The sequence below is a fragment of the Falco punctatus genome (genome assembly GCF_963210335.1).
Source record: "Falco punctatus genome assembly, chromosome: 13".
NCBI classification, from domain to species: domain Eukaryota; kingdom Metazoa; phylum Chordata; class Aves; order Falconiformes; family Falconidae; genus Falco; species Falco punctatus.
Genome location: NC_137593.1, coordinates 6,655,944 through 6,675,594, shown reverse-complemented (window position 1 = coordinate 6,675,594; position 19,651 = coordinate 6,655,944). Strand labels below are relative to the sequence as shown.

At 45.3% G+C, this 19,651-nt stretch overlaps 1 long non-coding RNA gene across 2 annotated transcripts in view; it reads right to left on the bottom strand.

Moving 5' to 3' along the window:
- The window catches only part of LOC308072527, a 27,397-nt gene extending 7,746 nt beyond the window's left edge, over positions 1-19,651 (bottom strand). The window contains exons 1-2 of one of the 2 annotated variants that reach the window (XR_013931690.1): positions 14,704-19,651; positions 1,990-14,608 (exon numbers count right to left, since the gene is read on the bottom strand). This is a non-coding gene — a long non-coding RNA (uncharacterized lncRNA). Of the gene's footprint in view, positions 1-1,989 lie in introns of both variants that reach the window. The other variant, XR_013931689.1, reaches the window with a different exon arrangement.

The window sequence follows — 19,651 nt, the reverse complement described above, 5'->3', positions numbered from 1 at the left end:
CCAGTGTCAGCAGTGTTTACTCGGGTAAGGACTGCAGAACATAAACACCATCATGAGCTGGCACTCGTGCTAACTGAGCAGGTTTGCTGTTTTTTTCCTTGACAATGTCTCTGCAACACCCAAGCTGCTGCAGGCTGAGGGGCATGGAGGGTCCTCCAGAAATATTACACTCCTCACAGCAGCTGGGGAGACTCAGCTATGTAGTAAGGAAGAAATGAGATAACTGACATATTGGCATTTTAGGACCTTAACTACAGCCTCCTGCAGCCAACAGAGAGGTCAATGTTGTCCTAAGGAGCCCCAGGCCCACAGCTGATGGAGAGGGAGCCCTGAGACCCCAGCAGCGGGTTGCTGCTGCCCCCGCCGTAAGGGTCTCTGAGCACCTACCACCTCTTGAGCTTTGTCACAGTGAGGTTCCAACAGGGTTACAACTCACACAGATTATAAAACTTTTGCCCATGCATTTATTGTTGCTTCATCTAACGTGCTGGTGAAGGAGCCTCGGACACCAGAGGGAGGGGAGCAGCAGCTGGAACAAACAAACAGGGCATGCACGTTTATTACTGCATGTCTTGAACAGACACACTGCAGCACAGGTAGCTCAGGTCAAAACTGTCAGACTCGGTGCTTTCCACAGCATCAATAAACTCTCAGCCAAGGAAAGGATTACATGGGACTGCTGTCCTCTTTACCTGCTCCGCCCCTCAGCTCGCTTCCCTTTCCCTGAAATGCTAAAAAAAAAATAAAAAAAAAATAAAGGAGCCAATGTGGTTTCAGTGAAGAGAGTTTCAAATATTAAACGAGCCTGTTGCTCGTAACTAATAAGGAAGGAGGCTGGCCAAAAGGCCCGCCTGTTTTCTGCCTCCCTGCCCTTCTGGAACTGCTGCCAACTCTCTGGTGAGAGCAGCATCGCCCTTGCAAAGCCATTAAAAAGAAATCTTGGGAAATGCTAGGAACTCGTGCAAGTCAGGATAGTTTTGCTCTTTAGCAAAACCTTGCTAGAGAGAGCCAGATTTCACAAGCCCAAACCAAACGCCTTGCAATTGAGCAGAAGAGTGCTTTTACACGTTTTCAAGTGTCCTATGTACCTGAAGTTCCGTTTGCCCTGAGAATACAAAGTTTCATTTATGCTTTCTCTCTGATCTGTCTTGAGCAATAATCATTAAGCAAAATGAGTCCAACTGGGCAATTGCCTTGCTTTTGTATATTCTTTTACAACCCTTATCAGGACTAACAAGAAGGGATAAAATGTTGCAATCAAACCATGCACAGTCAGAGCTGCCACCACTCCTGACACTGCCATTCCTGCACCTTGCACCAGTAATTTGCCAATTATCGTTGGGATTTAATGCATCAGGTATTTCCCAGGTTTGCATGCAGCACAGCGTGCAGAGCTGGACATGCAGGCTCTGGACAATTAAAAAGTCACCTTTTCCCAGCCTGATCCGCAGAGGTGTCAGCCTATCTGGCTTTCATCACCTAACTGCAGAGGCAGACACGTCACCACAGAGCTTGACTGCTCCGGATTCATCTTTCTTTCTTATCCTTTTATTTCTCCTGCATGTACCTCTTCATGCTTTAGACATTTGTTTTCTACGGAAACACCTTCTTGGTTAGGAGATGTATTTTTAAACAGTTTTGTGAGCAATTCATATGACTCTAGTATACATTCTCACCATAAAGAAGGGCATAAAGCTCAGTGGGTTTAGAAGCCCTAGCATTAGGCATTCCCGGGTTCTCAGACTCACTGATAAGGCAAGCAGCCTGAGTTTACGTGGTTAATACCATTTCAGGCTTTTTCATCTTTTTTGTTTCCAGACTATTTTCACAGGGAAGTAACCACAGGAATCTGAGGGCTGCGTTCCACAACGCTGCATTTCCCGGCTTTCCAACTTACTGTAACTACATTCTGTGTAAGAAGTTTGCTTTTCCTTGACCATTTATTTTAATTTGGGAATGAATAGTGAGACACATTTGCAGTCCCCTTACCTGAGGTTGCTCCTTGGAGGCTATCGTCACCGCGGCTCACAAGCCCGTGCTCCCTGCTGAGGTGTGTAAGTAGGAGGGATCTGCTCCCATCACCATCACCTGAGCTTCTTCTCTGCACTTTTCATCACAGTTGAAGACAATTTTGTTTATACGCAATAATTTCCATGGTGCACCAAGCCAACCGCTTGTTTATCTGAAGACGTTACCTAATTACATTGTGTAGGTGTCTGCAAGCATTTTGAAGCTTGAATGATATTTGCTTAATTCAAGTTCAAGTTCAGACTGTACTCACCAAGACGAGTCAGCTGAGGTTTTCCAGTAGGATGACATCTTCCTTTTCTTTCCTTAGACAAACAGGCATGCAACTTGCTCATTCCATTTAACGTAGTCTTCTGAGAGAAATAAAACCTGTTTATGAAATCTAGTAGCACAGGTAGATCTGCAGAGATTAACAATATGAAAGAGAACATTGTCAAGCGTATAATGATATTTTGTGGTATGTTTACTACAGCTAATGCTTTTAATTGCATTTTCCAGTTTAATTCTAGTAGCCAAAGGCCCAATGCACAAGGCAAATAAAAGACAGGATAATTGGCATGCCCAAGTGCCCCTTCTCAACATAAATCAGGCAGACAGCAAATATGAGTTGAGCAAGGAGATCACTGTGTTGCAGTTTAATTCACTCAAGATTTTGCCAAAACTAATCTTACACTGCAGGATGCAAAAACAGGCCTTGGGAAATGCATTGAAAATGTCAGGAGGGATGGAAGCCACGGTATCCCCCTTCCACATTAACATTTCACGCACGTGTGAGAAAGCTTGGCAGCAGGCTGATCCAGGAGGAACAGGATCACATCGAGTGGTGCTTGCACTTCTCCATTCCCTACATTTGTCTGAAGATGCGTTAGTAAAAGATTTCTTCTGTGATTACAAGTGCAGTTACTAAAACCTTTTGAAACAGAAGGACCTTCCTACAAACCTGACCGCAGCAACAGATGGGTTTTTTTAAGACATCGGCCCTGCAAGCACTTGCAGAGCTGAACTGTCATGCTATTTCAGTTGGCGTTACTCAGTTGTTTGTACGTACACAAGGGACTGCAAGGTACCCATTTTGACTGTAAGTCCTCTAGGGCTAAGATTATCTCTATGGGCTCAGAAAAATACATAAATACATTACCAGAGCTTTGGGTTTAAGTCCATCAGAGTTGCAAGGTGAAATAAGTAAAAAGATAAGTACTTTTCCTTGAGTTTTAAGCCAAGGTGGGTTTTCTCCTCTTTGATCGACAAGTCCAGCCAGAGTAAACAACTTCAAAACTGCTAAAATTCATTAAGCACAGTAATTTGCTCATCTGAGTCCTATGCACTTCTCATTGGGAGACAGAATAAATAGGTATTCCTACTTATTGACACTGCAGAGCTTAGACAGTTTCTTTGCAGAAAGCCTGATTCTCTAGAGCTTTGCACAGCAGCAGCTGAAACACAGCTGGGCAAATTCCCTGCTAGCGTTATCTGAAATATTTCCATTAAATCTGAGAGAGTTTCGCCCCTTTATGCCAGTAGACTCTTGACTCTACTGCATATGCATTGTGTTCCAAGATCCAAAAATCTGGCAGCTCTTCACCAGGTTTTTTTGATAATTTTTACTAACTATAAAGAAAACATGCCTTTATCTGGCTTCTCCACAGATTATTTGGCCATCTAACCTAACAAAACACTACAATGATGCTGTCAATCACATCCAGTTTTGGAAAGCCGCACTGCACTGAGTACAGTATTTCCAGGCTGTAAGCCACAAAACAAGCCTGTTCCTGCTGCAGTTCATGTGGCTTTTGCTATGGACTGGAATGAGGGCAGGACCACGTCCAACGCGTGGTCCCAAAGACACTCGCACATATTTCAAACCCAAATATCATCAGCTGTAAAAACAAAACATTTGGGAAAACTCCAGTCAGGGAGCAATCTTCCAAAATAATTTATTTGCTGTGTACGTGGAGTTTTTGATTCCATTTCTGCTCTGTGGGCTGGCCCAGGGCAAGGGCAGGTGAGTGCTGGCTCAGGGGAAAGGGTGGGAGCAAGCAGCGGAGGAACAGGACAGTCCCTTTTCAGCATCGACAAACCATCAGTTTGACTTTGCTTTAACGTCAGGTTGCACCCTAAGATCTCAGTGCTTGTTCCAATAGATCCCTCATCGTATTACTGAAGACCAGCTCCTGAAGAGTGTGACATTTCTCCCCGGCTTGACGATAATCCCAATAGCTGGGTGCATCTCCCAGCACAAATCGTGCCTCTGTGCCTATTGTGTGATTTCTGCAGGGATCGCCTGCGTGGCTCGGTCTCGGCCCTTTTACCGGCTGACGTCTCAAGTGCAGAGAGCTCTGTAAGCATCTTCACGCCCTTGTACATATACTTCACAACCTTCAGTTCAGATCAGCGTTATTGTGAGCACCTCTTTACAGTCAAAAAGGTGGTGTTGCAAGGAATGAAAGCCAGATGTTCCATGTTTATCCAGTGTCAGTGATTTCACAACACTTAGCTTGCAAGTCATGACTAGATTATTTCAGCTGCCAACGGCACGGCCCCAGCATCAAGCTGTGTTCCCTCTGCTCAGCGCACTCACAACTCTGAACTGAGTCACAGGAATCTTAAATTACCATGTCTAGGAGGAAGTGCTTCAGAAATATATATTTTGCCTTTTGAAAACTGGGTTTCACAAATAGGTAACACATACCTTAAAAATACTCCTTGGGGGCACATAAGTTCCATCTCTGGAAGCATTCAGCTTTGTCTTTGTGCAGACAAACAAGTGAGGCGTGATGCTGACCACCACCTGTCCTTTTTGCTGATGCTGCCTGTGCCAGAATAAAGCACGGATCCTTCTGCAACTATACAGACTTGGCAGCCCTGATACTGATAGATTAATTAATAGTGTCTTAAGATGAACACAACCTAAGGCCTTCATAGATGCTAAGGTATAGGTGCTAAGGCAGGTGCTTCCTACACCTGACATTTCTGTTCAGAGGATCATCCAACACATACCTGCTCACTTTCTCTTACCTTTACAAGACTTTTGGACTCTGCTGTAACAGCGGAAACACAAAGAGCAGAAATTAGGTAAGAAACTCTGGAAGCCAGGTTGGACATTATGCTTGCTACCTACATGAACCTGAGAAAAAGACAGACGTGAATACAATAGATTTTGCAAGAACTGCAAAGTCTACAGGACAGTGTAAATACACATTAAACATACATCAAGCCTCTGCTCCAGACTGTCAGAAATGGCAAAGTAACTTGATGAGTCTTTTGAAGAGCTACATACTTACCAAATACTGAACTGCATTTGCTTGAAATATATATTCTCTGTGTTAAGTAAATTCAATACTAGGTGTCTTGTATGCAAAACAGATAACTGGTTCAACTACAGTCGTACTCCACCTCGGGATGAATGCCATGCAGAGCATTTAAAGCACAATAAACAAAACTGTGCTAAATGCGCCAAATCAGGATTACTGTTCCCTGGTAGGAATTACACAGGCTGTGTGCAGGCATTCAAATATTTGTGTATTTAGACAGCAGTATGCATTCATTCATATACCTCTATATCTATGCAGACAGAGGTTTCAAGTCTGGAACAGCACCACATGCAAGGATTATGGAATTAGTGAAGTTTTTAAATAACCTGTTTCTTACGACATTCCTTGCCTGTGCAAAAAAAAGCAGAGGTTTGTCAAGGCATCAACGATTGAGTCTTAAAAGTCATTTTTCACAAAGTGCTCTTTAAACATGAATGCTTCATAATTTGCCTGTGGGGGGAGATGGGTGCTGAGATTTCTTTCACCTCATGGTTCCCTTGAAGACAGGGCCACATTGTGGTAGGAAAGCTGAATAATTTGGCAAAAGCCAGAGGAGTAATCAGACAAAGAGCCCATCATAGCTCTTAGGAGCTCCGGGCTGGCAGGTCTCTCGCTGGACCACCCATCTCCATCAGTTTGATGCAGCTGACTGGCTACAGCGATACCACCTCCCAGAAAGAGGTGAATAATCAAGCATCGATAATAAACATATACTTGTTAAAGAAAACAAAAGCAAGTTTCCAGCCCTAAAAACTGTAATAAGAAGATCAGTGCTGAGAGAAACGCAAAAGCAAGGGAAGGGAACACCAGATGTCCTCTTTCAGACCTTTGGAGACCTGGCAGCCTGTTGCTCCAGGGAGGATGCAGCCATCCAGCCTGCAGCCAGATCTAGCCAGGGAATCGTAAGGTCGGAGGCATTTTTTTCTCTCTCCATGCACTCAGTCATGAGCAGTGACAAGAGCTGTTGGAAGTCTGGAGGCTCACCTCATGTAACACATTACACCTGGACTGGCTCTAAGGAGGGCGTGAACAGCACCGATAATTCACAAACTCCTTTCTAGCGGGATGCAGGCGAGCACCAGCAGCTTAAATGTCAGGCTGAAGACACAACTACTACTCGCCGTACACTTGTAAGTCATGCCTTCATGTAGAGCATCATCGAACCGCTTTGCTCGTGTACAAGTCTCTGGATTCAAAACAGTGACATGGCCGTGAGCATCAGACACAGCCCGAGTCAGACAGACAGCACACCAGGGTAACGAATGAGGAATGCAATTTACCCTTCAGGCCCTTGTTTTGATTTACAAAGTGCAAATGAAGAAGAAGTTACTGCTTTTTCCTACAAATCTTGCCTCAGGAAGATTTACAAAATTTGGGAGATTTCCTGTATTGCATTTTAAAGCCATAACCTGGAGCCCCTGGCAGTCAGCTGGCTGGCAGTGTTGCCTCTCTCTGGTTGAAGCAGAGACTTACAAAAGAAGGGAAGGGGCCATTAAACCTGTTCTGGTGTGCAACAGTTCTTTTCTGCGTTGGGCAATGATGCCTCTGTGAATTCACTACCTCTGACCTTCACAAAGATTCTGTGTTGAAGAAAACCGATTTACCTTTAACACAAAGAAACTTAAAAACCAAAGGTGCTTGCTGAGTGATTGCACCAAATTCTCCCAGCCCTTTTTGCCTGGTGACAGATTCAGGCTTAAAGTTCCCAAAGGCAACAGAATCTACCCGATTCCCGCAACTCTGGTGTTGCTCTGGTTCTTTCTGCAGTGCTGCTTGCGACGATGGGAATCGGAGACAGGCACCAGGGACGTGTTTAGTAGAGATGGAGCATTGCTACAATGGGACTTGAGTCTGGGCTCGCATCTACAGTGGTCCTGGTAAATAGGAACCTGTTCCTACACAGCACGCAGGGGAGGCAGGAAAGCAGGTACTCCTTTGGTGGGGAGAAGAGGCTCTTAATCTAATAAAGCTCTTTGTGCTTAATCAGATGAAGCAACAAAACCCACCTCAGGAGCTGCAGCCCTATAAATAATGGGACTTAGTTCTTTCAAAACAACAGGGTGCCTCGTCTGCAGGCAGGAAGCAGGGCTTGGAAAGGGAGTTTTTGCAAACAATGTGCTCACATCTGCTTTCCTTCTTACCAAAACTTTCCTTCCTGCCAGCTTCCATCTCCTGCTGCTCTAGCCCCCCTCCAGGCTGAGACCCCAGCCCTTGCCCTTCTCTCCCTGCATGTTTACATACCTTGGTTAACTCAGGGATGTTGAATTCTTTGTGGGAAACTTCAAAGTGCTTTACTGCATTGTCCTGCTAATGATTTGCAAGCCTATTATCTGCAATCTCTGCTATCCCCATCCAGCTATTGTGCTCCCTGTAGAATAAAGATCTACATAGCCTTGTCACAATGCAAGACAAGCTCAAGAAAGCAAACGGATTGCTACTGGAAACATCGTTTTTCTGTTTATAATTTTCAGGCTAAAAATATAAGCACTTATACAATATACACATGCTCATGCAATAGGCACATACGCAGTCAGACACTTTCCGGATCTGTCTTATTCACCATACCTGTACACATCAGTTTTCAGGAATGCGTGTAATTCTTTCTCAAAGAATTTGATTCCCTCTGAATGTGGACATAGGTGGCAAATCTGAGATTGCTGGAGGCATGGCAGGCTGGGGAGGGGAGGGCTGCTGCGCTTCTTCGGTTACATCTCCAAGTGACCCTGTAAAAAATTTCTGAGCAAAGAAAGAGGGTATGACCAAAAAAAAAACCAGGCTATGTATGGAATACTTATAAAATATTTCTAACTTCCACCCTATGAATGTCTTGTAAAGATGAGGAATTTGCTGTTTAATAATAGGTTCCACAGGCCAGCTGCAAAAAAAAAAAAGGCTCTCTAAACAAGCATCCATTGGTTGTGGACAATTTATCAGTTTTAACTGATACAAAATTAGAAACAGCACCTCTTCCCTGTGACAGAGAGGCAGCGGTGGTAAATGTATCTTAAGAAAACACATTGAAGAAAAGGAAATACCGTATTGTACAGAGCTGAGCACTTTTTGGATGTCCACTCCCAACATCTCTGGCATGCAACATCTCTTGGGCAATCCTGATGGTGCAACCCTGATAACCCTTCTGTCTAGATTAGTGGCAGCAACTCATGGTCTTCTGCAATCCTGTAATTTAAATAAAATCTGTGTATCCATCAGCAAACAGCAGAACAGTAGCATTGTCAAACCTGGTGGGCACTACAGTAGTCTCACTGCTCAAATTAAGATTGCAACTTCACACCCCGTTCTGTTCCAGTTGATAACAGTGAGTTCAAAGGTCCCGTGCTTCCTACTTTAAGAGCTAAGCTGTAGTCTCAAAAGATCTACTGAAAATTGGCATCTATCTCAGCATATCCACCACAAAGCCGAGAGGTGTGCTTCCCCAGCTCCACTTCCCACCCCTCTCTCTAAATAATGTTACAGGAAAGAAGGATCTGTATTTCCCTGAATAAGGCAAATGCCCTTTACACAGCTGGGCACTGGCAGGGAGTAAGGTCGGTGTAGTTTAAAACTGGTTTGTAAAGCTGTCGTGGAAGGAGGCGTGTGAGTGACTGCCCCATCGCCCCAGCCTGTCCTTTCATTACAGGGGAGCTCAGGCCGCAGGCTGGGATGAAGGCTTCTCATGCTCCCGTGCCCCTTAAATATAACCACAAAACTCCATGTAACCACACCGTAAACCAGACTGGGGAACCGAACATTTCTTTCAAACCCGATCGGAAAGTGGCTGAGAGCTGTAAACCGCTATTGCCGTCGGGAAGGTCAAAGCACCACCTCGGAGCAGCTGTTGGTGATGCCTCCCAGGCTGTGCCTGACCGACCCCTCGCTTGGCCCTAGACAAGACCTCCCAGATGGCACGATGGCACTGGCACGGTGTCCCCTTGCCTGGGAGGCACCTCAGGTGTCCCCTTGCCTGAGAGGCACCTCAGCTTCCTTCATGGAGAACCACCTCTAAACATGAAACTGCTGCTAACAAAGAAAATGAAAGCAAAACAAAACCCAGTCTCTGCAGGAAATAAGCATTGTGTTTCTCATAAACGCCGGTTCTTTCCAGAAATGAGCGTTTCATAACAAGTAAGCATCAGGCAGATCTTTCCCGCTGATCTGTTGGACAGGTGAGTTTCAGTAGCCTGAAAATACTCTATAAAAATGTGTGACGGGGTGACTGGAAAGCCATTCACTGGCTCTTCTTTTTTTTCGCAAATGTGAAACCGCTGAAGAGAAACCAGGGCCTGGAGAGGAGATTCGACCTCTGCACTAAAGCGAGATGCTGGAGTAGCTCAGGCTGACCTGGGTGGGCACCTGAGCCCTCCGCATGGCCAGGGCAGGGTCCTCCTCGCCCTGGCACTGGCTCCCACCTCTCCTCGTACTGCCCTGGGCTCGCTGGGCTCTTCACTGAGCCAGGCCCAGAGGAAAGCTATCTGGCTCTTTGCTGGATTAATGAGCTGTGCTGGCTCTGATGAGTGCCAGAGTTGATCCAAGGCAAACAGCAAAATTATGGGTTCACAATCAAAAAGGGAATGAGCCAGAAGCAGAGTTTATTTTCTCTGAGAAGGGGTGAGCACATCTAACACCGCGCTGCGTGTCTCATAAGCATCATTCACCATTTGTGCTTTGCCTGTATGGATGGCTATCATATCCTATCCAATTACCGCATCCCGCCCCTGCCACTGATGCCAACAGCAGCTGGTTGAGAGGGAGCAGTTATTTCTGTGATGCCATATCACCGTCTCCTGGTGGTTTTCTTTCACGAAATTGCATCTGCAACATTAAGGTCCACTTCTTAAAATTAAGCCCTCGAGTCACTCCCTTTTGCATGCGGCTGCTCCGTTTCAGTGCCACTGTCTGCTGCCAGAATACTCTGTGCTGGGGATGGCTCCCTGCTGGGAGGTGCGCTGTGATGCTTCTCCTCTAGGTGATTAAGGAGCTAATTGTCCCAAACATATTACTGGACTGTAGACTTGCAGAAGCCAGGGAAATCAAGTTCACCTGCCTCCAAAAGTAATAGAAAGGAACATATTATTTTAAGCCAAGGCAAGCCCCTAGGTGGTTGTTTTAATTCAGTCAGTCATGGAGGTAGTTGTACAATCTAACTGTGCTGAAGAACTATTTCACTGGCTGATTGCAGTCATCAATTATTTTTCAAGTGCCTTTTGGTGATAATTCTCCCTAGTTATAAAGAAATTACTTCCATATTTAATCTTTCCACCTAAACATTCTGTTGCAACATTTCCAATTTTTGCTTATCCCAAACCCCACAAATCCTTAACACTGCGGTATACACTCACAATCCAGAATTATCCAGGAGACTGAAGAAGCACAACCTTTTACCCAGCCTGGTAGCACTGACACGCAACGTAGACTTCAAGCTGTGCTTCTCCGTATCTGTCTATGCATGTCCATATATCTTTACTAAGGACACAAACATCCTCCACAGCCTTCTCCATGGCGATCTCATGCACTGATTCTGCCAACACAAGTTTTCAACACTCATCAGTGAAAAGTTTTGAAATGGTTTTACTATTGCGAAACATTTTACAGGCAAGTCTGGATTCCTTTAATATCTGTGTTTATGTTTGAACCCCCAGGATGTGCCTTTGCTGCATTTCCAATCTTTCCTCCTTCACTGTAAAATCTGAAAAAAATGTTTTTTTTCTTTTGCTTATGACATCTGAGAACCTTTATGAACTCTAGGAGCTAGGCGTTAGAAAAGGTCAGCTACATCAACATGATGTCATCATATGGATGTTTTCTTTGGCAGGAAAACTGTTTGAAGTGTTTCCTCCCATCCTTTGCTGCCCTTACACAGTTTGTCATGCTTTCAGCTGTGCCCCTACAATATTTTGGTGTCCCTGCTGTGAAACTGCTCCCAGAACACAAACTTTTTTAATAAAAGTGTTTTTTTAACACCTTCTGTGACCTGTCTTTGCATGGTGGCCCCACTGACCGTTGCCCTGGCCAACTCCAGCACAGCAAGGCAAGGACTGGCCGGGCACAGGCACTGCCACTGCCTCGGCTATCAAGGAAACCTTGGTGAAAGAAGCAAGTGCACGAGGGTCCGGGGGGTTCCACGGCTTGCTTGCCTCCTCTGCAGATGTGGGGGCAGCAGGGATTTGCAAAGCCTCCAGACCCTACCCACCGTAGGCGTCTTGCACACACCCTACGTGTGGTGTGAGCTCTCACAGCTGCTCCCTCCTGTTGAATGACCTGGTCATCTCTCCATCTCCCTGGGTCAGAAATCGTGCCTACGCTAAGGTGGGGGCAGTTTCTGAGGAGCTTGTATTTCTGCCTGTAGAAAGACCCAACAACCCCAAAAAATCACTTGAAAGCGCCATCTGAAATTATAGAGAATCCTGAATCCTGTGCACTCGGGTCTGAGGAAATACCTGGGATAAAGAAGGATGAGACTTTGATAAGACTCAAAGCACCTCTCTAAAGCTCTTTCCTCCTAAATGTTGACATCTTGCATTTTGTTTTCAGACGGACTTTATTTGCATTACCTGAATAAACCTTCTAGTTAATACATTACTTAACAACTCTGTATGACCAGAGTAGTAGATAATCTGCTGATATTGTTGTGGTGCTCAGGCAAACAAGAGTGATGACTGAACAAAGTTGAATACACAAGTTGGGAATGTTTTGTTTGCTAAGATATTAAAAAGTCTCCAGGGCTTGCTTGGTGGACTACTCCTGTATTAACCCACAGCTTGGTGCTAGCTAAAATTTAATGCGAAAAAACAAGTGCTGTGGGTTGCCCAGAACGAGGTACTGGGTTGCGTATAGCAATCGCCATCATTGCCACAGCTCTAAACCACGGAGATTTTTAAAAAATACTATATTCTCCCCTTTAAGATTTTTTTACATTAGCTATTTATTGTCAGGAATCTTTCCCAGCTTCCTTCCCAAGTAAATAAGGAAATCCTGCTCTGAAGAGTCTGGGGAAATGTTTGTTATACGTTTCTTATTCCCAGACACTCAAGTTCTTGTTTTGCAAATCGATGTCAGCTTGAGTTTAACTTGAAAAATTTGAGTGAGGAAAAGTGAAAAACTTAGCCCTAAGAGTAAATATACTGCAGCTCAGTGAAGTACACTGCAGTTTAGTTAAATATTGTTATAAATGTTTTTTCAGTTAAATATTACACAACTTTGGAGTAGGAATGATGAAACTAAAACGCATATTGACCCAGGAGACGGCTTTGCTTTCTATTCCTCAAGCCCTTTCTGTTTACTGACTTTCAGTGCCGTACAAACCCATGAAAACATCTTGCACCTGGCAAAAATATGCCACCTGTAAACAACACCAGATGAATTCAGACTCCGTCCCTGCGGCAATCTGGCCACAGAGCTGTTGTACTACTGCCTTTGCCAGGAGGTGTGGGGAACTTCTCCTCCCTACCATATAATGACCCATGTTTCAGGACAGAAGGAAAATGCCTCTTTGCTGGTCGGTGTTGCTGAAAATACAAACTGGCTGCCAAAGACCCAGATACACAAGATACCGTTACAACGTTACATGACATTTATGCAATACTTTCTATAACTGAAAAGCATGTGCGTTTTGTATTACCACCGTGATATTGGCGTGTTCACTGAGGCTGATGTTTCCTTTCAGCTTTGCTTCAACTAGCTGATAACCCAGCAATCTGCACCAGGAATTCAAGTCCTGCTGGTCATGCATTGCCTCCACTGCCCTGTGTTTCCTGCTCACCAGCCTCTGAAGTCTCCCTCTAACACCCTGGACAGTCCTGTCTAGCCCGAACTAACCTGGATAGCGGTCCCTGAGCTCTCACTGCCCCCCTAAATTCACAGCTGTTTATCTGAAAAGAACATTTGAGATGGTGCAGCTACCACCACGCTGAAGGATTTAAAAGTGTTTCCTGAGAGTCACGACACCCCACTCCCAGAAAGTCCCCCATGTCCCTCACTCAGGGCTAAATAGCTACAATATTGTCAGGCACATTCTCTTCTGGTTATTGCCTACTCTTTATACTAATCACACCGCGTGAAAGACGAAGCAGATGAGTCTTTCCAGCTACCAGCGTGAAGTCTTTCAATAGGCATAAAAGAAATGGTAGAAAAACCTTTGTGTCTTAAAATAGTCAGTGTCTAGTTTGAAGTATGCAGCACTTCAGCAATCATCCAGGAGCCAGATCCACATGCCACAGATCAGAGCAATCCACAATATTTCCTAGTGTCTGTATTGAGGCTAATGCATAGACCAGTACAGACCAGTATATGCAGTGTCCACTTCACCTGCTACCAGAACCCCTCCTCAGAACACAGCAGCCACCAAGCAGTCTTAAAAACGTCCACAGCAGCAGGACGCAGAGTGAATAAACCCAGAAAGCATGCACACAGCAATGGGTACCACCTTATATGACATGATGCTCTTGCTGTAGGTGCGTAGGTGAAAACATGCAAACACAAACAAACCTATTTCCCACTTCCATTAGTATATCCTCATGATGGCTGAGCTGGTATAAATACAAACCCAAATCCATGTATGCCAAGTGTGGATTAGGTATGTTGAAGACCAAGCCAAACCCAGGCTGCAGGAAAACAGATTCTGCTGGACAGAGCTGAGAATTTAACTTCACTCCATGTTTTTTCAATCACAAGAAAGAAAACAGTCCATCCAATGAATACAGTGCAAATATATGGTCCAATCCATTATGCCCTATTTTACTACTTATGGGAACAGGGAAGGGGTTTCACACAAGTACAAATCATCCCCAGCTGCTTCTCCCCATTTCCTCTGCACCCACAGGACTTTGTTGCCAGCTGGGGAACACATCCGAGCGGGAGCCCCAGCTGCAATGCCGACAGCACAGAGGAGGCAAACAGCAGGTTCCCTCAGCGAGGAAGCAGAATTCTCATTCACTTCTCTACCTACAGCCTTATTATTGATTTTGATCTGTCCCAGAAAGAAACTGTAGCCCAGATGAAGATAGGGAGCTGTGTGACAGATGCTTTACCGTGAAGAAGCCTCCAAAAAAGTAATTTATTTGCGTATACATCTAGAACTTTACAGAGAAATATTTGTCTTCCACTTTCAGTGGCAGTTAAAAGCACTCACCTATGGTAAAGATAATCAAATTTCATGCTTCAAGGCTTTGCTGTGTGCTAGGGACAATTCTTCCTCTTTCTGAATTGTTGCAGAGGCAGCTAGGTGTGTTATGGGTTTCCTCTCAGCTTCCTCCAGAGCTCAGGCTGCAAGGAACCTGTTTCAACATTATCACTTTGGTAATATAATACAGAGAAAGATGTAAAAGCAGCTGTAAACACCCCCTTTGCTCCCTTAGCAAGGCGGCCTTACCATCATCTTCACTGAAAGGGTGGTCAAGCCTTGGAACAGGCTTCCCAGGGTCATGGTGGAATCACCGTCCCTGGAAGAGTCCAGAAAACGCATAGGTGCAGTGCTTAGGGACACGGTTTGCTGTGGATTTGGCAGTCATGGGTTAATGGTTGAACTTGATGATCTTAAAGGTCTTTTCCAACCTAAATTATTCTATGATTCTATCATCTAGTGCTTCACACAAGTCTGGTCATGCAATAAGGTAATAACCACATGGCCAGATCCAGCCTTGGGATCTGCAGCTGAAATGAGTTGCTTCTACTGTAGCATTCTCAAGGGACATACAGGGATGTATAGCTATATAGCCCTTACAGTGGATATATGTTATTCTAATGATAAAGTCCCTTCAATTATTCCAAAATCAAGTTTTTAGAAACTTTTCTTCATCCAAAATCTTTAACTCTAAGACAAACAGAAAATTTTAAATGTGAGACTTCCCCATGGAACTGAAATTCTGTGTTGCGGCACTACAAATGATAATGAAAACAATGACATAAGAACCATTTACATTAAAAAACTTGACAAGGAATCTTGGACCAAGGCCCCCTAGTGAAACGAATTGCACTGATTTGCTGAGTGACATCTAGGTGCCCTGCTGGGATGTGCCGGGTGACAATCCCTGGTGTTTGGCTCAGGCAGTGAACGCCAGAGGAGCAGGCACCGTGGGCGGCACTGCAGCCTAAGGCTGGAATTTCACCAAAACTCCCAGGGAAGTTCAGCATCAGGAAGGTGCTCTTTCCTTTTGAAGCCACAGCAACATCATAAACCAGGTTGGTTGCCCAGGACAGCATAAAGCACAGGAGTTGAGTTTCCAGAGATGCTGCCAACAAACCTCAAATCTGTGGTTAATGACCTTGTGAAGGGTTACAGAGTATACATTGGAGAATACTGCTGCCACTGCTCCCATCCTACTCAAGAGCTGGCTTTCTAAGCACAACCTTCTTGTAAAAAGCTAAAGTAGTAGTAATCCTTTTAAAAATGACGAGTGCTCACAAGTGACAGTATATTTTTGGGAATACCCCTATGTAATTGACATAAGTAAAGAAAAAGATTAAGATCTATATGGTACATTAACAGGCACAAAGTGAAGTATTTTGTCAACTAAAAAGAAGAGATCCAAAGTGATATCTAGAGTGCTAATGATACAGCATTACTGAAAATTAGTGTGGCGTGTGCATGCACATATATTCCCTGCTCTATTTATCAAAGCCACTGCTTGGGGCACTGAAACAGAGGCAGCAGGTCTGAATACGTTAATTCATAGGTGCATTTTGGGCCAGCTAGACCTATTGCCGTTGTTTGTGTAACACCATAGGCAAAAAGATAAACAGATCCTCATTCTGATCCCATGACAGCACAAATCATGATTAACTCATGAATTTGCAACGGTTTGCAATTGACAATAAAACATGAGGTCTGAATCTGGCGCATGGACCACAAAGGAATGAACAAACCGCAAGAGCCAAGATGTGATTTGTCCGGCCCATGTGCAAAAACAAGGACCACTGTGCAAGGTTAACCCTGCGCTGGCTGGCACGAACCATGCTTTTTGTGCCTGCTTAACCGGGAGGCTCGGCAGGGTGAGGCTGTTGGTGACCCGTGCCCCTGCAGCAGAGCGTGCCAGTGCCCCGCATGTGCACTGGGAGGCTGCAGAGGTGAGCATCCACTGCCTCTTCCCTTCAGGAAGGAGAGAGGGCATGGTAACCTCTTGGTGTGCTCCTACAGCCAAGCATTCAGTGGCTTTGTGGTAGAAACTAGCAGCTGGAGTAGCAAAGCCCAGATCAACATCAGCATTCAGGTGTCTTCTGGTAGGAATGGGGTACCTCCGTTAGGCATTAACTTGTGAAGGAAGACTCAAGTTGCCATCTCGGGTGACAAAATGCTCAATCTATCTGAGCCATGCTCCCAGGAGGTGGAAAACTACAGCCAGAAGGCACAGCCATGGGGCTGCTCTCCGCTCCAGAATGGCTGAATTAGCTCTCTGCAACTACAGCACTACAGTTACGTGCTTTGATACGCTTTGATGCCTGTGATGAAAAACACAGCCTCCTCTGCTGCTCGGCAGGGAAATCAATGTCGAGAACTGCTATGTACCTGGAAGTCAACTCTGCTTTCTCTGCCTTGGGAAACGAGCAGAGCCCTGCTGCGTGCCAGGGCTGGCAGGGAGCGACAGCAGTGGTGGCAAGAGCCATCTGCACCACTGGGAGACCTACACGCATAAACAAGGGTGAACCTCTGGCCTCCTCTGAAAACATATTCACCCCTGCCATCGCTGCAGTCAGTGAGGAATGAGAACTAAGGACTTTTTCAAGATGCAATTCCCTTCATTTTTACACATTTTCAGAGCCATTACGGATTCCCAACAGTCACGCTGCTGGGGGAGAAGTACGACAGGTCCACTGCCAGGTGTTTCCTTGACATGCCAAGTAACACAGGTCCTGAGTCCACAGGACGGATTAAGGTTTATCTCTAATTAAATGGTTCACCGAGTAAGCTTTAATAGGATGAAGGAGCTGGGAGGAATCAGGGGTTTTGCTGGGGAGCTGCTTCGGTCTGGCACTACACAAATGCACAGAACTTGGTTTTGCTTAAACGGGCGCTGACGGCATTCCTTCCCACTGGTGTCACGACCCCACAGTCTTACTGCAGCAAAATTTCATGGAAACACTAATTTTACACACTCAGGTCTTTTGAAAAAAATTATTTTCAGTATAACTTTACACTTAGTAGAGACAAAAATTGACCGCGGAAAAGTAAGCATTGAAAGGAGCAAAGATTTTCAAATCTATTCAATGGCTCTCATAGTATCCTATGCCAGTGTGGAAACCCATAAACATTTTATCATTGTACAATGAGATTTTAAGATCTGAAAACTTCGGAAAGAAACACGATTTGATCATTTTTGGAAGAGGTGGATGTGAGTAGTTTTTTCCTTGTTTTCACCATTGCTCTTTTCAAAACAAACTTAATTAATTTTGCCTTACAACCAACACTGGCACTAACTAAACAAGTATTAAATCAGAGAGATAAAGAATATCCAGGAAGGGTTTCAAATGATGGGTCAGGGGGACATGGACCATGCCCGGTAGACATCTACAAGCTGAGTACATAGCTTTTGAAAAAATGTTTCATGAATTGGTACGTTAACCCACAAAAATAGTTTGAGTCATAGGTTGGGAGAAAACCTGTGAAGAGGCTGAAAAAGCACAGAATAAAGCCCAGCTCCTAAATGTGAACAATAACAAGAGCGCTCTGTAGTGCCCTGGGTTTCCTTTCACTTTTGTTTCTGTTCTCTTTGAAAGGAAACACTGAAGGAAATTTTGTTTCTTTCAAACAAGGCAGCACCTCCCTAAACACTGGGAAAGAAAACCTGCCCAAACTTTTCTTCATCAGGCAGGAATCTCCCTCCAGGTTAGCTCACCGCCTTTTGATTGACTTTTTACATGGCTCCCTCAGATGGAATGTCTTTCTTAGGGCTTTATGAACCATGATAAACAGAGTAGGATGCAGACCATTTTTTTATCAGAGTCTTTTGTGCATGTGCTACAAATCTATAGGAAACTCCTGTTCCGAAGCTGCTACAGAAAGCTACTTTGCATTAAGTAAAAGCAAACAGGAGTCCCATCAGCCCTGCTCAGCAAGGGGCTTGGATGCTCCAAAGCAGGAGCCCAAAATGTCACACTGACTTTGCTGAGAAGTCATAGGAGGAGACCATGATCTCACTTTCAAGAAAACGTTAATCTTCTCCATCTGACATATGTGTTGGAATTACACAGATCTGAACTGTTTTGGCACACAGACTGAATGCTGCAAAGAGCCAGACAAATAAACTGCCTGCTTTGCTGCGATGAACAGGGATCCAGGGATCATTTTGCTACATTATGATGGAGAAAAAACAATCAATTTTCCTGTAAATGGTTGAATACACTGTGGTTACATCTTCTAAAGGTCTTGTCCGTAGTCAGGAGAGATGGAGAGATCTTTCTTTCAATTTTTGGCTGTAACTGAGAACTCCCACCTGCATCTTAGCACCCGGGTTATGGATTTTGGACAAGAGCCAAAATTTCTTACTGCCCTGTAGTAACAGCGTGACAGCGAACACACTCAAGCCTCTGCGCTGGGATTTGAAATCCCAGTTTTCCACAGCTATGCTATTAGCAGACCATAGTGGCGCTACCTCTGCTTGTTTTCAAGCATCTGCAGATCACTGTGAAGTGGTAGCCCAGTCTGTGCAACGTGGAGGTGTCAAAACCCCAGTGAAAGTCAGTGGCCACACCTTAACCCGCACACACCCACAGAAAACTTCTCTCTGGGCTCAACCGTTTGCAGAAAAGTTTGCAAGGATTCTTAAAGGTTTGAAAAACAGCCAAACCAACCCAAAAGTGGTTTCAGATCAAGCCAGTCCAAAATGCACCCGATGTTCACGTACGATGACATTAAGCACAGGTGCCCAGGGAGGTGGTGGAGGAACAGAAAAGATGTGTGGATGTGACACCAAGGGACATGGTGCAGCAGTGGCCTTGGCAGTGCTGGGATAACCGTTGGACTTGGCGATCCTAAAGGGCTTTTCCAACCAATGTGATTCTATGGATCGATGATGGGGGGAGAAGCGGTGCAGCACCGGGCTGGGCCTCCTGGCCAGGTCCTGGCCCCCAGGCCCCGCTCTGCCACCCAGCAGCTCCACAGGAGCTCAGAGGCCCCAGCAAGGACTCGGGGAGTTCTGGGGCCTCTCCCCTCTTAGCCAGAGCCTCAACCGCCCCCAAAAAGCCCATTCCCACCGGTCCCCGGAGGCGCTCGCTCAGAAAGGTCACTCAAACGCTCTGCAACGCGGCGGCTGAGAAGCGACCCCCACCTCGGGGCGGGGGGAGCGGGAGGCGCCCGGCGGCCGCCCCCCCGCCCCAGCCTCAGC